Source organism: Mauremys reevesii, linkage group 1, assembly GCF_016161935.1.
Source record: "Mauremys reevesii isolate NIE-2019 linkage group 1, ASM1616193v1, whole genome shotgun sequence".
NCBI lineage: Eukaryota > Metazoa > Chordata > Testudines > Geoemydidae > Mauremys > Mauremys reevesii.
The window spans coordinates 279984264-279998761 of NC_052623.1; the positions used below are offsets into that span (position 1 = coordinate 279984264).

At 41.1% G+C, this 14498-nt stretch overlaps 1 long non-coding RNA gene across 1 annotated transcript; it reads left to right on the forward strand.

Moving 5' to 3' along the window:
• The first annotated feature begins 9231 nt into the window (after positions 1-9231).
• LOC120371009 lies at positions 9232-13410 on the forward strand. Its single transcript, XR_005584107.1, has 3 exons — positions 9232-9456; positions 11537-11732; positions 13321-13410. It is a non-coding gene; the product is annotated as an uncharacterized LOC120371009 (long non-coding RNA).
• Positions 13411-14498: the final 1088 nt, after the last annotated feature.

Here is a 14498-nt window from a genome sequence, read left to right on the forward strand (position 1 = left end):
AATCAGCCAAGGTTCCTCTATCGGATCTCGAAAATTCAACACATATGGCTACAGGAATGCTGTAGCACTAAAAGTGAAATCAGTTCAGCTGATATGCAAAGAACTGAAGAAATGTGTTGTACAAGTGAAATACTAGGTGAAATTATGCAGCACACTTCAGCACCAGCAAATTTGTGAATGATTGGAACAACAGAAGTGGCAGCTTGCATCCATTCTTCATACTTAGTCAGTTTTGTAGGTGCTGAGTTAAAGTAGGTAACATTACTTTTTAAAAACAGGCTTCAATGCTGTTGCTTTGTGTGCGAGCCTTGCAGCTAAAAAGTGACTGGAAACTGCTTATGAGGGCTTTGCTAGGTAAAGATGAAGCTGTGTAGTCCTATATAGTACTGCTTCCCAGGCTATTGTTCCCTACAGGGCATGTGTGTTGTGGATTATTTTCTCCCACATGTAGTAGCTTGCCCCTTTCCAAGCTAAATCGAACTGTTATTCTCTGCTAATATTTCCAGTCTTGCTCTGATAGGCCTCCGTGTATTGCAATAGCCAATGAAAAGTGCTATTGATGTATTTCCAGCAGGGACCTGACTCTGTGCTGCTGGACTGCTGCAGCTTCAGGGCTAATCAGAAAATGGGCAGCTAATTAGAATATAAAGAGAACAGGATAAGCGCTTTCCCAGCCAATCAGAGGCAGGTTTTGGGGTAGAGCAAGGAGGAAGCCATGTTCTTTTGGGCAGGAGTGGAAGGAGAGTGTCAAACAGTTCTAATGCAAAGAGGGAGGGTCCAGGAATTCAGCCTGAGGGGTGAGGAGAGAAGGAGACTTGAGTGAGGCCTATACAAGGAGCCTTTCATCTAGTCAGAAAGGGCCCAAGAAAAGCAGCAGGTTGGGGAGCTGCAGAACAGTCTCTAGGAGGGCCAGCTGATAACCAGGCAGCTGGATTAGGACTCACGATGGCTAGGTGAGCTGAAAGAAGGGAAACTTCACTGCAGGGGCTGGAACCAGGAAAATTCCTGAGGCTTGGAAGTGCTTGAAAGTGCAAGAGTTTGGACTTAAAGTGGTGGGGCCAAATTCTTTGCTGGAGTAATTTAGTTGACTTCAGTGGAGTTATACCAGGAGAGAATTTGGCCTGTAATATCCTATGTTAATTCTGAAGAGCCTGTTGCAACCTGTCTGGCTTGCAGTACATGTGAGGTTATGTAACACAGCAATGGGAAATTGCTGTAAGCTTCAGCCTCCCAATCAGGTCTGCCTCCACAATCTGGAACCATCATCAACAACACCAACAGCTACTCTGCACATCAGATGTCCAGCTGGTGTGGATGATGATCCTCAGGTCCAGTTTGCAGGAGAGACTGCGTGAAAGTTATGTGAGGCCCAGACAGGAGGAGGAATGACCACCAAATTGAGAGGACACCTCTAAGAGAAGCTCTAAAGACTTAAAAAATTAAAAGTTCTTCAAAGGAAATATTTCATTATCCCAAAGGGTGCTCCCTTCCAGTGGAGTGGATAGAACTTCACAACTGATGGCCTTGAAAGTAGAGTAGTCACTTGCTCACCACCATCCTGTAAGATGTCTCTGAAAGAAATGAGTAGAACCATTTAAAAAATCTATCTGCCCCTACCTCATGCAGTCTGCTCAGCAGCATCTCATGAGCAACAGGATGGAAAATCAAGTATTGGGAAGGACACTTAGCCTCTCTTCATTGCTTCAAGTAGAACATTCATCACCTGAGATGAATATGCTGTTTCTAGATATGAAAACTGATTGGTTGGAATACAACGCGTTGGAGGATAGCAGATGTTGGAGATGCTCTGTCACATCCTTCTCAATTACCTTTCCAGAAAGGGGTGGTTAAAAACCATATAACTGTCTTAAATACTGTTAGCAGATGAGCAAAACCTAATTCACAACATCTAAGTGTTACCAGCAGCTTGCCCTCTTTCTATAAATAAAGAGAAGGCATTCTACCATCACGAGGGCTTGGGTCCAACCCACAGGTGCTTTGAGCAGACCTTGTGGTATATCTAGAAACTCCAAGTGAGGCACTGAAAGTCAAACAAGGAAAGGAAATCTTGCTTACCCTGGCTCTGATGCTTCTACTATGGATCCAGGAAAAACTGCCGCAGATCTGATCAGTCTTATCTGCAACATAGATTGAAAGCTCTTCCATGTGAAAAACAGCAGACTCTGCCATTCTTTGGAAGCATTCTGGGTTGATCCCACCACTCAGAACAATTCTGCAGGTTGGGATGTCACAGGTGCTATATCAAATGAGAAGGATCCCTTAGGGCCAAATTCTCAATCAAGACTTCCACTTTTGGGTGCTTCAGTTCTTGGATGACCAACCTGAAACTTAATTTTGAAAGATGCTGGGTACCTGCAGCCATCCTTGGCTTCCTTTGGTAGTGTGGGTTCTCAGCCCTTCTAAAAATCAAACCCATTGTATCTCAAATTGGTCACCCCAAATTTGAGATCATATTTGAAAACATGCACCTTGATTTATAGCAGAGTCCCATTATAGGAAGCAAGATCATCTTGTGTTGCAGTAGGTCAGATTCAGTACTGGTTCATCATTGATGATACCAAGGTGTCATACCAAGGGTGGCCTTTTGAGGGACAGTAGAAGGAAAGGCATCTGAGGCCAGTGTGCTGATGGATTGTTGTTTCCCACCTTATGTTTGGTGAGAGGTTCGTCTGTTTCAAGGAGACTTTGGTATCCAGCAAGATCCATTCAGTTTCTGCAGTAGGCCAACACTGTTAGTCCTCCACTCTGGAATAACAAGAGGTCTATGACTTCAGTGTGGAGGAGATGTTGACCAGAAAAAGGGCCCTACTTGGCAGGTAGTTTGCTTTGTTTTGTGTTGGTTGTTAATGAGGAATCTAGATTTTTTTTTTTAAATAGAAGATGACAGATCTGGATATTCATAACCATAGTTTTGGTACTTGACTTACTCCTTATGGCCCCTTTATAAAGGTGAAAGAAAAGCAAAGTGATTCAGCAGGGCTGTGTCCTCCATAAACCAGAAATCTTGGGTAGCTGTTTGTGGACATGTAAAGGGATTGTAGCAAAGTCCATGAAAGGATCACTAGTTCTTCAACAAAGCTACAGTAGCTATTCTTGGAGGTGGGGGTCTAACTGACAAGATAGATAAATTAGTGTAGTCCTAACTAGAATCAAAGGATTTGGAGAAGGATACGAAGTACAGGGAAATACTCTTCTGTGTTCATGGAGAACTCTGAGGTAAGCCAGTTAAAGATGTGCAAGGGCTTCCTCGGTGGAGATCAAAATATGGTAATCCAGGCAGGCATGCTTGCAGCCTCTTAAACTGTTGCTCTTTGACTCATTTGGAGAAAGGCCAGAAAGATCTTTTTGCCCTACCTGGATGCTCAACCTCCATTTGAATTTAAATAATTTAAATTTAATAAGAAAGCTATTAGGTGTAATTAGATTTTGATTTGGCTTCTTGTTTGCAACATTGGCAGTAAATGTACAGTATGACAATAGCATAGCTTTTGCCTTTTCATTTTTAAAAAGACGTACTAGTTTCCTTGATTAGATAGCAAGAAATGCTCAATGTTGCAACATGTATCTATTCAGCAGTGTCTGGGAGCATAGTAACAGATATGCCATCCGAGCCAATAATTATAAGATTACAACTAAATCTTCTAAATTAGCTCTTTGAAGACACATTCCAGCCAAATCTCTTATTTTGTTGTCTGTACCTTCCTAGTGTTATCTGATCATTTATAATGAGTTAGTATAATTCAGATTATAATTATTCTAAACTGTTGAACACAGATTATTAATGTCCTTCATAAACGATAGTCAACTGTAATCTGATGTGTAGGATTCACTAGAAAAATGATGGTAGCTGAAATGAGATTGACAAAAGCGCGTGTTTTGTAACCACTTGGAATTTATGATTTGACTTTGCAGGCAGAAATTCACACTGCATCCTGTGTTAAATTGGGGAGGTTGGGGTTATGTTACGAAAAGAAAGCAAAATAAACTGCCAGCAACCATTATCTCTCCCCTCTGGCAATGAGACATCATGAGAAAGGATTTTAAAATGATCAGATTCAGGCTTTCAGGTTTACCATTTCTAGCTATTAAATCAGTGAGTGTTGCCAGAACATGAATGTCCTACATGCAGAGAACCTATATAAAGTATAGTTAATGGAGTGATGTGAAAAGTGAAATAAAAGAAAATGCAAAGTAACTTGTTGCTGCAGCAATATTAAGATTTTGCCAGTGAAAATTAGACTTGCATATCGGAATGAAGGGGATATCAAAAGTTCAAAAGGTAAACTTTGTTAGCTGTGATATACTGTCATTGGCTGAATCATTCACATAGGGTCAGCAGCATTGTCAAGCTTGCAACAGAGTTCAGAGAGGGAGTGCTTTGTATGGGTGGGCATCTCATGGAAACTCTTCTGAGGGAGATTGTATAAATGTTGCAAATTTAAGTGTTAAAAATGGTCAGCTGTACTTTTAACTGCTAAATGTTCCAGGGCCTGAAGAAAAAAAAAAAGTCTGTCTTTTCTGTGGGGTTCTCAAAATGTTCCTGGTGGAGAATCAGGAAAGCAAGATTATAACTTTAAATGGGAAAGGAGTAGGGGGAAACAGTGAATGCAGAGTGGCGTGTCCGTCCCTGATAGTTCCCCTAGATCAAAAGGTAGAGGCAGAAAAAGTGCCATCACTGCAGACACTGATGTAACAGAGGAGGAGGCAGCCAGAATTTACCGCAGTTGCATCATCTTCCCAATAACCAGATTCAGTAGGGACAACAGCTAATCTGCCTGGCTACTGAACAATAGAGTTCTTATTATGGTAATTTGCTCTCAGGAGCACTAGCTCATGAGCTGCCTCTTTCTTTTACAAATATGCAGCTTATCTAGTTGCATTGCAAGAAATAGCTTGAGTCCCCCACTGAGGTTAATGACATCAATAGCTTTTGCTTGGGGGTGCACCAGCAATCCACTTCATGTATATGTATCAAGTGAAATGCCTCCTTAATTCATCCTCAACCAGTAAACCAGCTAAAGGAAAAGTACAGTTGTTGCAAATGTACAGGCCTGGATTTTAAAAGTCAAGTGGCAAGAAAAGAAATGAGCATTAGGTCAAGCATTCTTACTGCAGCAGTGGAGAGAAAATATTTAGGAAAGTTTTATGTAACAAGCTGTATATTCAGTTGATTGTCCTGAATTAAATACTAGCAGCCAATCATTTCTATAAACACTACATACTCCATTTTCTTAAGATAGTACATTGAAGAAGGGTAACTTCTTGGCATGAATGGGCAAAATACATGGACACACACAATTAAGTTAAACTTTAGAGTCCAGTTCTTTATACTGCTCTGGATTTGTAAACTATCATGCAACCATACAAAATGATTGAGAATTAAAACTGATTGTGCACAATGTTGGTGGCAGAATGGGGAGGGCAAAAAGGTTCAGTAAACAAGCTTATTAATAGGAATCTTATGACAAATGTCAACATAGAGGCAAACGTGATATTAAATACATGTGTCAAGTTATCAAGGATTAAGCAAAACTTTTTATAGTACAAATGCTTAGTATCAAATTTTGAAGAACAGTGACATCTAATGATATCACTATTTAGCTCTTTAACTATTTCTGATCAAACATTTATAAACAACAAACAGGAACAAAGTAAATGAATTAAACTAATTGTGTATACAGGTTGAGCTCAGTGCAGGAATGGCATTTACAAACACTTGGATTTAATATATTTGAGCAAAACTCTTGGTTTAGATCGTGTTCTCGCTCACCCTCATCTGCTCTCCCAGTGTGCTGATCTCCCAGTGATATCAGTGGGAGTTCCACATGTATGGAGAGCATAGAAAGGAAAGATCATGCAGTGGGTAAGGTGCTAGCATGGGACTTTGGAGACTTTGATTCAGTTGCCTGCTCTGCCATAGTCTTACCTGGGTGACCATGGGAAAGTCACTTCCCCCTGATCCTGCTCCCATTGAAGCCAATGGCAAAACTCCTGTTGACTTCAATAGTGCAGGATCAAGCCCCTAGTCTCTCTGTGCCTCAGTTCCCCTTATCTAAAATGGGGATAATAAAGCTGCCCAACCTCTCAGGGGTGCTGTGAGGAAAAATATGATAAAGATGATGAGACGCTTGGATACGACCATAACTGAGGTGGGGACCACAGAAATATCATAGATGGATAAACGAACAATACCGTATTGTAGGTTTCTGACTTGTGTTTCTACATCCACATCCATCCAAGGACATGAAAGCACTTTACAAGCATTCATGAATTAAACCTGTGAGGTAGGAGGTAGCTATTATTCATGTTTACAAATGAGGAACTGCAGAGGTTTCATTACTTGCCCAAGGTCACACAGCAAGTCTGTAGCTGAGCCAGGAATAAAAGCCAACTCTCGTGATTCTGTCCTGTGCTTTAGTCACTAGACCAGTCCCCATTTTTGGAAAGGAGTGTGTGGATCTGAGAGGAAAGCCTTGTTCAAAGTCTACAGATTGGTCAATTCAAAATGTACATTTTGCCTCATATTGCTTCATTCAAGTGACCTTCTTTTCTTCCTTATCTATTAGTCTATCTAAACTTTGCTCTTTGTGAAAACATCATTATATCCAGTCGAAGCTGGACTATTGGAATTTCTGCAAGAGTCTTGCAAATCTCTGACAAAGCAAAACTAAAACTTGTGCTAGAAGAGTACTAACAATCTGTGCAATGTCAATCTTTTAAGCCGTTTTAAGACATGAAATAATGGACCAGATGCATTTCTGCTTGAACTCTACTGGCTTCATGCTTGCATCTATCAAAGGGGACAAACATTTCACTGAAATGAGAGCTGGCTTGCACATCAATGGAGTTACCCTAGATGTGAATCTGGCATGCTGAGTTGCTTGTGATTAATAAATGGGGGTTGTCTTTTTCATAGGAGGCAAAAAATAATGACGTTTTTAAAATGTTTTGGTATCTAACACATGCTCTTTCCTCTGTTCTGTGCACCTGCCAACTCTGGAAAGCTATAAATACAGATATGAGGGAAGAAAAACAGACACACCTTTTCAAATCTATTAAAGTACACTGAAATAGTCTGAAGTGAAAGAGTGGAAAAATGGCAAATGCACTGCTAGAAAAACAGGGATACTCTCTCCTAATCTGGGTCAGTGAGCATGAATGCTCTCTTCCTACCTGGGTGTGTCACAAATTTAGATTTCTGGCCTAGGGCATGCCCTTTCTCTTTTCTGGGGCCCTCCCATTCTACATATGTAATACACCAGGGTCGGCAACCTTTCAGAAGTGCTGTGCCGAATCTTCATTTATTCACTCTGATTTAAGGTTTCACATGCCAGTAATACATTTTAACATTTTTAGAAGGTCTCTTTCTATAAGTCTATAATATATAATTAAACTATTGTTGTATGTAAAGTAAATAAGGCTTTTAAAATGTTTAAGAAGCTTCATTTAAAATTAAATTAAAATGCAGAGCCCTCCGGAGTGGCGGCCAGGACCCAGGCAGTGTGAGTGCCACTGAAAATCAGCTCGCGTGCCGCCCTCGGCACCCGTGCCATAGGTTGCCTACCCCTGTAATACACTGATACTGTTCTTCTTTCCAGGTTATCTATTCAACAGCACACTTGTCTCCCTTGGAGTCTGCAAGTATTAATTTTACAATAGCTCAGGGGCATTGGCCGGTGCAGGATTTTTTCAGATCACTCTTGATTGCACTCATATTCCACTTGCATTTAAGAACAAGTCAACACAGTGAATGGTAGGACTTAAGTAAGCTAAAATGTTGTGAGCACTGAGGGTCGTGTTCAGCAGCGTTGGCAAGTCTGATTAAAAAAGTTGACAGCAGCGCTCAACAGAAGGGAGACCTGCTGCAGCAGCATTTATTCCTTGGCGTGCTAGAGGTGGGGAAGGAGAGGGGCTGGATTGGGGCAGATCAGCACCAAATGGAAATGCAATACTTGAACCACACAGCCACTTAAAACTGGATCGCCTCAGATCAGCTATTCCAGCCTCGTAAGAGTACTAGACAAAGGAGCATAGAGACCAGTGAAATGCTGAAAGGATAAAGTTTAAACATCATACCCAGTGTGATAATTAATCTGAATTCTGCTTGCTATGTGGAGTAACAGCTGCACCAGAACTGCCATCGTTATTCCTGACCCGGCCCTCAGGAGGTGATGGCAGCTGGAGATCTTGCTTAATTTCTGACTAGTGTTTCTTCCGCTACTTAACAATTTTTCTTGATTTCTCAGAAACAGCCTCCTGCAGGTGTCTGAGAATTGGAGGAGTCAGACATCCTTCTGTCTGTAGAATTTTAATATGACAATACTTAGCATTTAGTGTAATCTAGCTTCAGCATCACATAGACTCAATAAATTAATCCTCACAGCAATATTAGGCCAGATCCTTACTTGTGTCAATGGAGCTGCACTGATTTACCTTCAGCAGGGGTTCTCAAACTGTGGCTCGGGATCCTAAAGTGGGTCACGATCCTGTTTTAATGGGATTGCCAGGGCTGGTGTTAGGCTTGCTGGGGCTGAAGCCAAAGCCTGAGCCCCACCGCCTGGGGCCAAAGTCTGAGGGCTCTGGTGGGGCTCAGGTTGCAGGCTCCCGCCTGGGGCCAAAGCCCTTGGGCTGTGGCTTTGGTCCCCCCTGCCTGGGGCAGTGAGGCTCAGGCTTTGGCTTTGCTGCCCACGGCCCCCCAGGGCGGCGGGGCTCAGGTGGGCTCAGGCTTCGGTTCCCCTTCCTGGGGTCGCATAGTAATTGTTGTCAGAAGTGGGTCATGGTGCAATGAAGCTTGCAAACTACTGACAGCATATTATTTACATTTTACAAATGGGGGGAAAATCAGACATGGCAAATCAGTGCCAAAACTGGGATTATACCTTGGGAACTTTTAGCTTCTAGTCTTGCGCTCAGGCCATTAGCCCATGATGCTTCAAACACCTATGCATAAGGTCAATTTGCAGAACTTCACAGTTTACCCATTCAGTATTTAATGGAGAACTTTTACAAGTGGTGATTTACACACACACACACACACACACACACACACACACTCTGCAATGATCTCTCAATGTATTTGGTGGCTTTTTGGTTTTGTTTTATTTTAGAGAATAGATTTCTCTACTGATAGCTGTTTGATTTCTCCCTTACAGATTTGGATCTGAAGTGACCCATGACCCCCAGTGTCTATGCCTGGGAAGAACAGAGAGAACACAGTGGAGTAATGGAATCTTAATCATAACAGATAATTTATTATATAAACCAGAACAGTCTCTGGGACAGATTCTCATATATTTTCTCACACTGTACTATACACCTCCTAGTCCTACTTAGATTCTAAACGCACAGGGGCAGGGCCTGTCTTTTTTCGTTCTGTTTGTTCAGCACCAAGCACAAAGGGGTGCTTGTCCATGACTAGGGCTCCGAGATGCTATGGTAATAGAAATTATTAATAATACTAATAATTAATAATGGATCAATTGGAGTTGTAAAGTACTGCACAACACAAGTAACATTGGTAGCATTTGGCCCTATGTGATCATGATGTGAAGTCCAAAGAGTGAAAATACTTTGACCATATTTAGGGAGCGCTGTCATTGAAGTTCAATGGCTGCTACAAATTCTATGATCCTGGAAAGACTAGTAAGGTTGGATATAGGACGGTAAATAGAGATTGAGAGAGACCTGATAAGGAATAATGATATCAATAGAAAGAAGTTATTCTAAGCTTATGTGCTGAATGCCTGTCTCAGAATTGTTATTTAGGACATTCAGTTTTACCAAATACCTTGACTAGATTTTTTTCCAAAAGAGATCTTCATGCTTCTGCAAATTCAGAAGTGCACTACTATCCTGAACAAAGGAAAAGGCAAAAATGGGCCACTGCAGTGTGAGGTTACTCATGCCACATAGTTTGGAAGTGCTGAAAGAGTTTAATTGGGTAAGACAAATTTCGCTGTGATGGACTTGATGTCCACTTTCAAACATGAAGTACTCCAACACTCTTAATCACATCGTGCCTCATCCTCTGAACCCTGTAACCCCTTAGCAAATTCCAGCCGTCATTAGGGACCAGTGACCATCGAACCTTTGTTAGAGTAAAGTAATGTAGACCAAAAGCCTAATGGGGAAAAATTGTCTTGAGTAAATTGTACTCCATTTTGCTTATTTTGCTTTGTACTCCATTTTGCTAGTTTTGAATTAGTAAGAAGTGTGTGCTTCTTATAACCCACACTGCATGTACCTATGCTCACAAATTCATCATCTATGTTTAGAGAGTTTCTTTTCTTTTCCCAATTGTCTTCTCCTGCTTGGCTATAAGCATCTATCTCTATCTCCTTCCCCCCACCTTTGGTAACCCAGAAATGATACTACTACTTTGTGATTATCTAGGTTCCCATGTGAAACTTGTTAATCAGTTTTACTTTTATCTCAGAATAGTTGGATTCCCTGGAATAGTGCTCCACTCTGGTCTGACAATTCTCTGAGATTTTCAGTTTTGACTGCAGTTAGGCAAATTTCTATTAGTTAAACTAAAAAGAAGATACAGAGATGAGATTTTAATATCTGGCTACTTAAGACCCAAATGATTCACAAGACAGGCATGGTGACAAATCCTTGGAAAGGGTCTACTAAAAAGTGTCCTGGAAAGAGCGTAGCCAATGAACAAGACTACCCTGGTGAGACTAGTTACTGACTTCACACCGTGAAGAGGCAGCCTTGAAAGACAAATTGAAATGTGCTTTAGGAAGGAAGTACTGTCAGTAAGCTCTATGAGGGACTGAGGCATATGGGGTGGGTACATGCTGTGAAGTACAGTCTTTAGTGGTGCTTGAGACGGTCAGAGAGGACAGAAAAATGTATGAGATCATGCTTACAACTTGGTCTCTCTGACACATCTCCCAGTAGCAGAACATTCAAACCCTCTGCTCTGCTGTCATTAATCACAGGTTCTTTCTATCACTAACTTCAGTTAGGGAGATGGACTCGATGACACGAACTAAGGCCATTGAGTCCACTTCCTTGCAAATGCAAGATCACCTGTCCCCTGTAGAGCAGTATTTTCTAGTGTCCTGGCCAGTCTAGTTTTTAAATTTCTGTTTAAAGTGGCATCTGATCTCAACATACCAGTTGCTGCACTTGTTGCTATGTGTGCTGAATGGATGAGAGAACAATCCCATTTGAAATTTGAAATTCCTGCACCCTAAGTCTGCTAAATATGGATTGACCCAGACCTGTATTATTTACCTAATAGTTGCTATAGGGAATTCCCATTATCTGCTACAGTAGACTGATTTAAATGTCACTCTCTAGAAGTTCTCGTATTTGTAGTGTATCGTTTTTAAAACTAGTGTAGCTGAGGTATCTTTCCAAAATGTACTTGGCTTTCAGAATACAGTGCTCGTATGAGCTCTGCAAGCCCAAGTACGTCGACCTGGGCTGGGAAGCTTGCGACCATGTTGCCATATGCTTTAAGGTTTCTGTGGACCCATTCCTAACTACTTGTGTCTGGCAGTACTCCCACTTCTATTCCACATTGTGTGGCTTCACACCTGGATCACCCAGGAGATGGCAATCAGGTGAACCTTAATGCCTCAGAGAGATAAAGATGGCAGACACTTGCACAAAGACCTGACCCCAGATGATGGTAAAAGTGAAAGAAGGAGCAGGAGGAGAAGAAAAGGCCCCTGTTTGTGCAGGCTGTGGCTAAGGTAGGTGCTAAGGTAAATCAGAAAAAGCATAAGTACTTATTTTCCCAGTGCTAGTCTCCATTCAACCAATGATAAAATGTTGCTTTCCCCCACAAATTTTGGAATTCCATTTCCATCTTTTTGTTCCATTCCGGGGTTTGCTTCGAGATGGTAGGATGTTTGCCAAATTATTTCCCCCTTATCCCCCTGTACGATTGCTAGGTGGCTGGGTGAAAGGCAGGTTAGCAATTCCATGTGCATCTCTGCAGACTGTCCTTATGCCTGGACACAACTAATAAAGGAAGTATCTTAAAATGGTATGACAAAGCAGCACTTCAGTTAGATATAGTTAAGTTGATGTACTTACAGCAAGCAAACTCATCTGATTTAACGTCCTCATGTAGATGTGCCCAAGGACTGAAAGTGAGGCAGATCATGGTCAACCCAGTGTCACTTGAAGGGAAAAATTAACAGGCCAGGCTTTGAATCCTTCTTTGGAGGTTGGTCACTACAATGCATGTTCTTATCAGAGGGGACTTGAGGGAATCAAACGTGGGTGTTTGTAGATAGGGACCTAAACATTATGGGCTGATTTAGGTGCCTAAACACAGATTTGCAGCCAAGTTTGATAACTGGATCTTTTAAGAACACAAAGGATCTCAGTGGGGTGAAGAAATATACCTTTTTGGAGAATTAGGTCAGTAAAATCACGGTGGCTTTTTATGGGACCCCTTAGAAACAAGTGTGTGATCTGCCCCGGTTTTCAGTAATGCCTGTATAAAAATAAACCAGTAGACAATACAATGTTTTCAGCATGTGAGAACCAAGTTAAGAATAAAGACTAATTACATATTTTGCAAAATGCACAATTGCTTTCTGTTTATGTAATTAAATATATCCAAAGAGGAGATTTAGGTTATTTTAGTACAGCCCTGTGGTGGCCATTGTTGACTTTCCAGTAAGTAAACTGATACTATGACAGCTAAATACTTGAAGAGGTCCCCATAATTAAACATCACACTGGGCAGTAATTTTCCATGTCCATTAGATTTTGTAGTTGAGTTAGGACAAACAGCAAACAAAGTGGGATGATGGCTTGAGAAATATTTAATATACTTTGTTAATGAATAGGCAAACAGCCAAAAAAAATTTATGTATTGTAAACACAGACTTGTACTTTGGTTAATGCAAAATATAATCCCTTAACAAAACACATCATTCTAAGTAGTTCAGTGATACTGCCTCAAACAAACCAACACAATAACCAAGAAGATAAAATTAAGGTTGCAGACACATTCATGGTTTCAGTGTATACTACCATGCAAGAATGCAAGGTTTTTTTTTCAAAAATCACCTCTGAACCAAGGAAATTCAAAATTAATGTTAACATTTCAAAAATTTGGGTTTCTTGTAGTTATAGAAATTCACAGTCAAGATAATCAAAAAATACCTTAACTCTCCTCCATAGAGGTAGCATCTTCCTTTCTTTGCATCTAGAGTATGGAAAAATGTGCACCTACAGAAAATGAATTTTATGTGCTTGATTCGTATCTCTTGCATACTAAGTGTGATGCTTTCTCACCACATGAACTTGTTCTTTTCATTCAAGGGCTCCAATTTCATGGTCTGGGACTTTGAGGTTTCTATATGAAGACACCCAATTCTGGTTGTGGTGGCGCTTGGCTGATGAGAATTAAGGTATTTTGGTTAAAGTTACTGTAACTCTCTAGATTTTCTAAAATTTAAGAAACAACTCTAATGTTCATGAAAGGTAATATACACACTCAAGCTACTGCAGTGTGCCTGCACTGCAGCCTTCCCCACGTTTTTCTTAGTATCCCTCAGTTCTCATCTGGAGGGTCCAGCTGTAAGGGTCCAGAGCAGTGGTTCTCAATCTATTTACCATTGTGGGCCATATATGCAGGTCTCTGTGTGTTATGTGGGCTGCATCCACACAATATATGTGCTACCTGTATGGCTCTGAGGGTGTCACATGGGCCACAGCTGTGTGCTGTTTGGGCCATGAGTTGAGAACCAGTGGACTAGAGGATAGTTAAGTCTCTATGGCTATAATATACTTACCCTCTTTGTGGAGACTGGCAGTTGCATTTGGTGGATTTTGTGATATGGACACATGTTAGAAATGAGATGCTCCTACCTCACTTCAAATACTGTAGGCCACCATCGGAGAATGATTTTCTGTTGCTACCAACATGGACTAGACAGGATTTTTTTCTTCCTCTACCTTCTGTCTCCGCCACAATTTTTTTCCTGTTTGTGTTACATGTTTAGAAATTCCAGAAATATCAGTTCTGGCCTGTCACATTTTTGCTGGAAGTCTTCTTTGTAGTCTCAGAATTATGTATGGTGAGTTTACTCAGACTTTCAATTCAAGGGTGTCAAATATCAGAGAGGTAGCCGTGTTAGTCTGGTTCTGTAAAAGCAGCAAAGAATCCTGTGGCACCTTATAGACTAACAGACGTTTTGCAGCATGAGCTTTCGTGGGTGAATATCCACTTCGTCGGTGTTAAGGGTGTTAAGTTAATTCATATGTTTAAAAATCAAAGTTATAAATGTCATCTTACCAGTCCTCCAGTCATTAGAAAGTTTTCCATGTCATCTTGTTGTTAAGGCAGTGGACTGGATATGGGAGATCTGGATTCACTCTCTGACTCTGACTCAGACATCTTGTGTGACTTCAGGCAAGTTACAATCTCTCTGTGCTTCAACTCCCTGTCTGTAAAATGGGGATAATAATACCTCACGTCACAACAGTCTCGTGAAGCA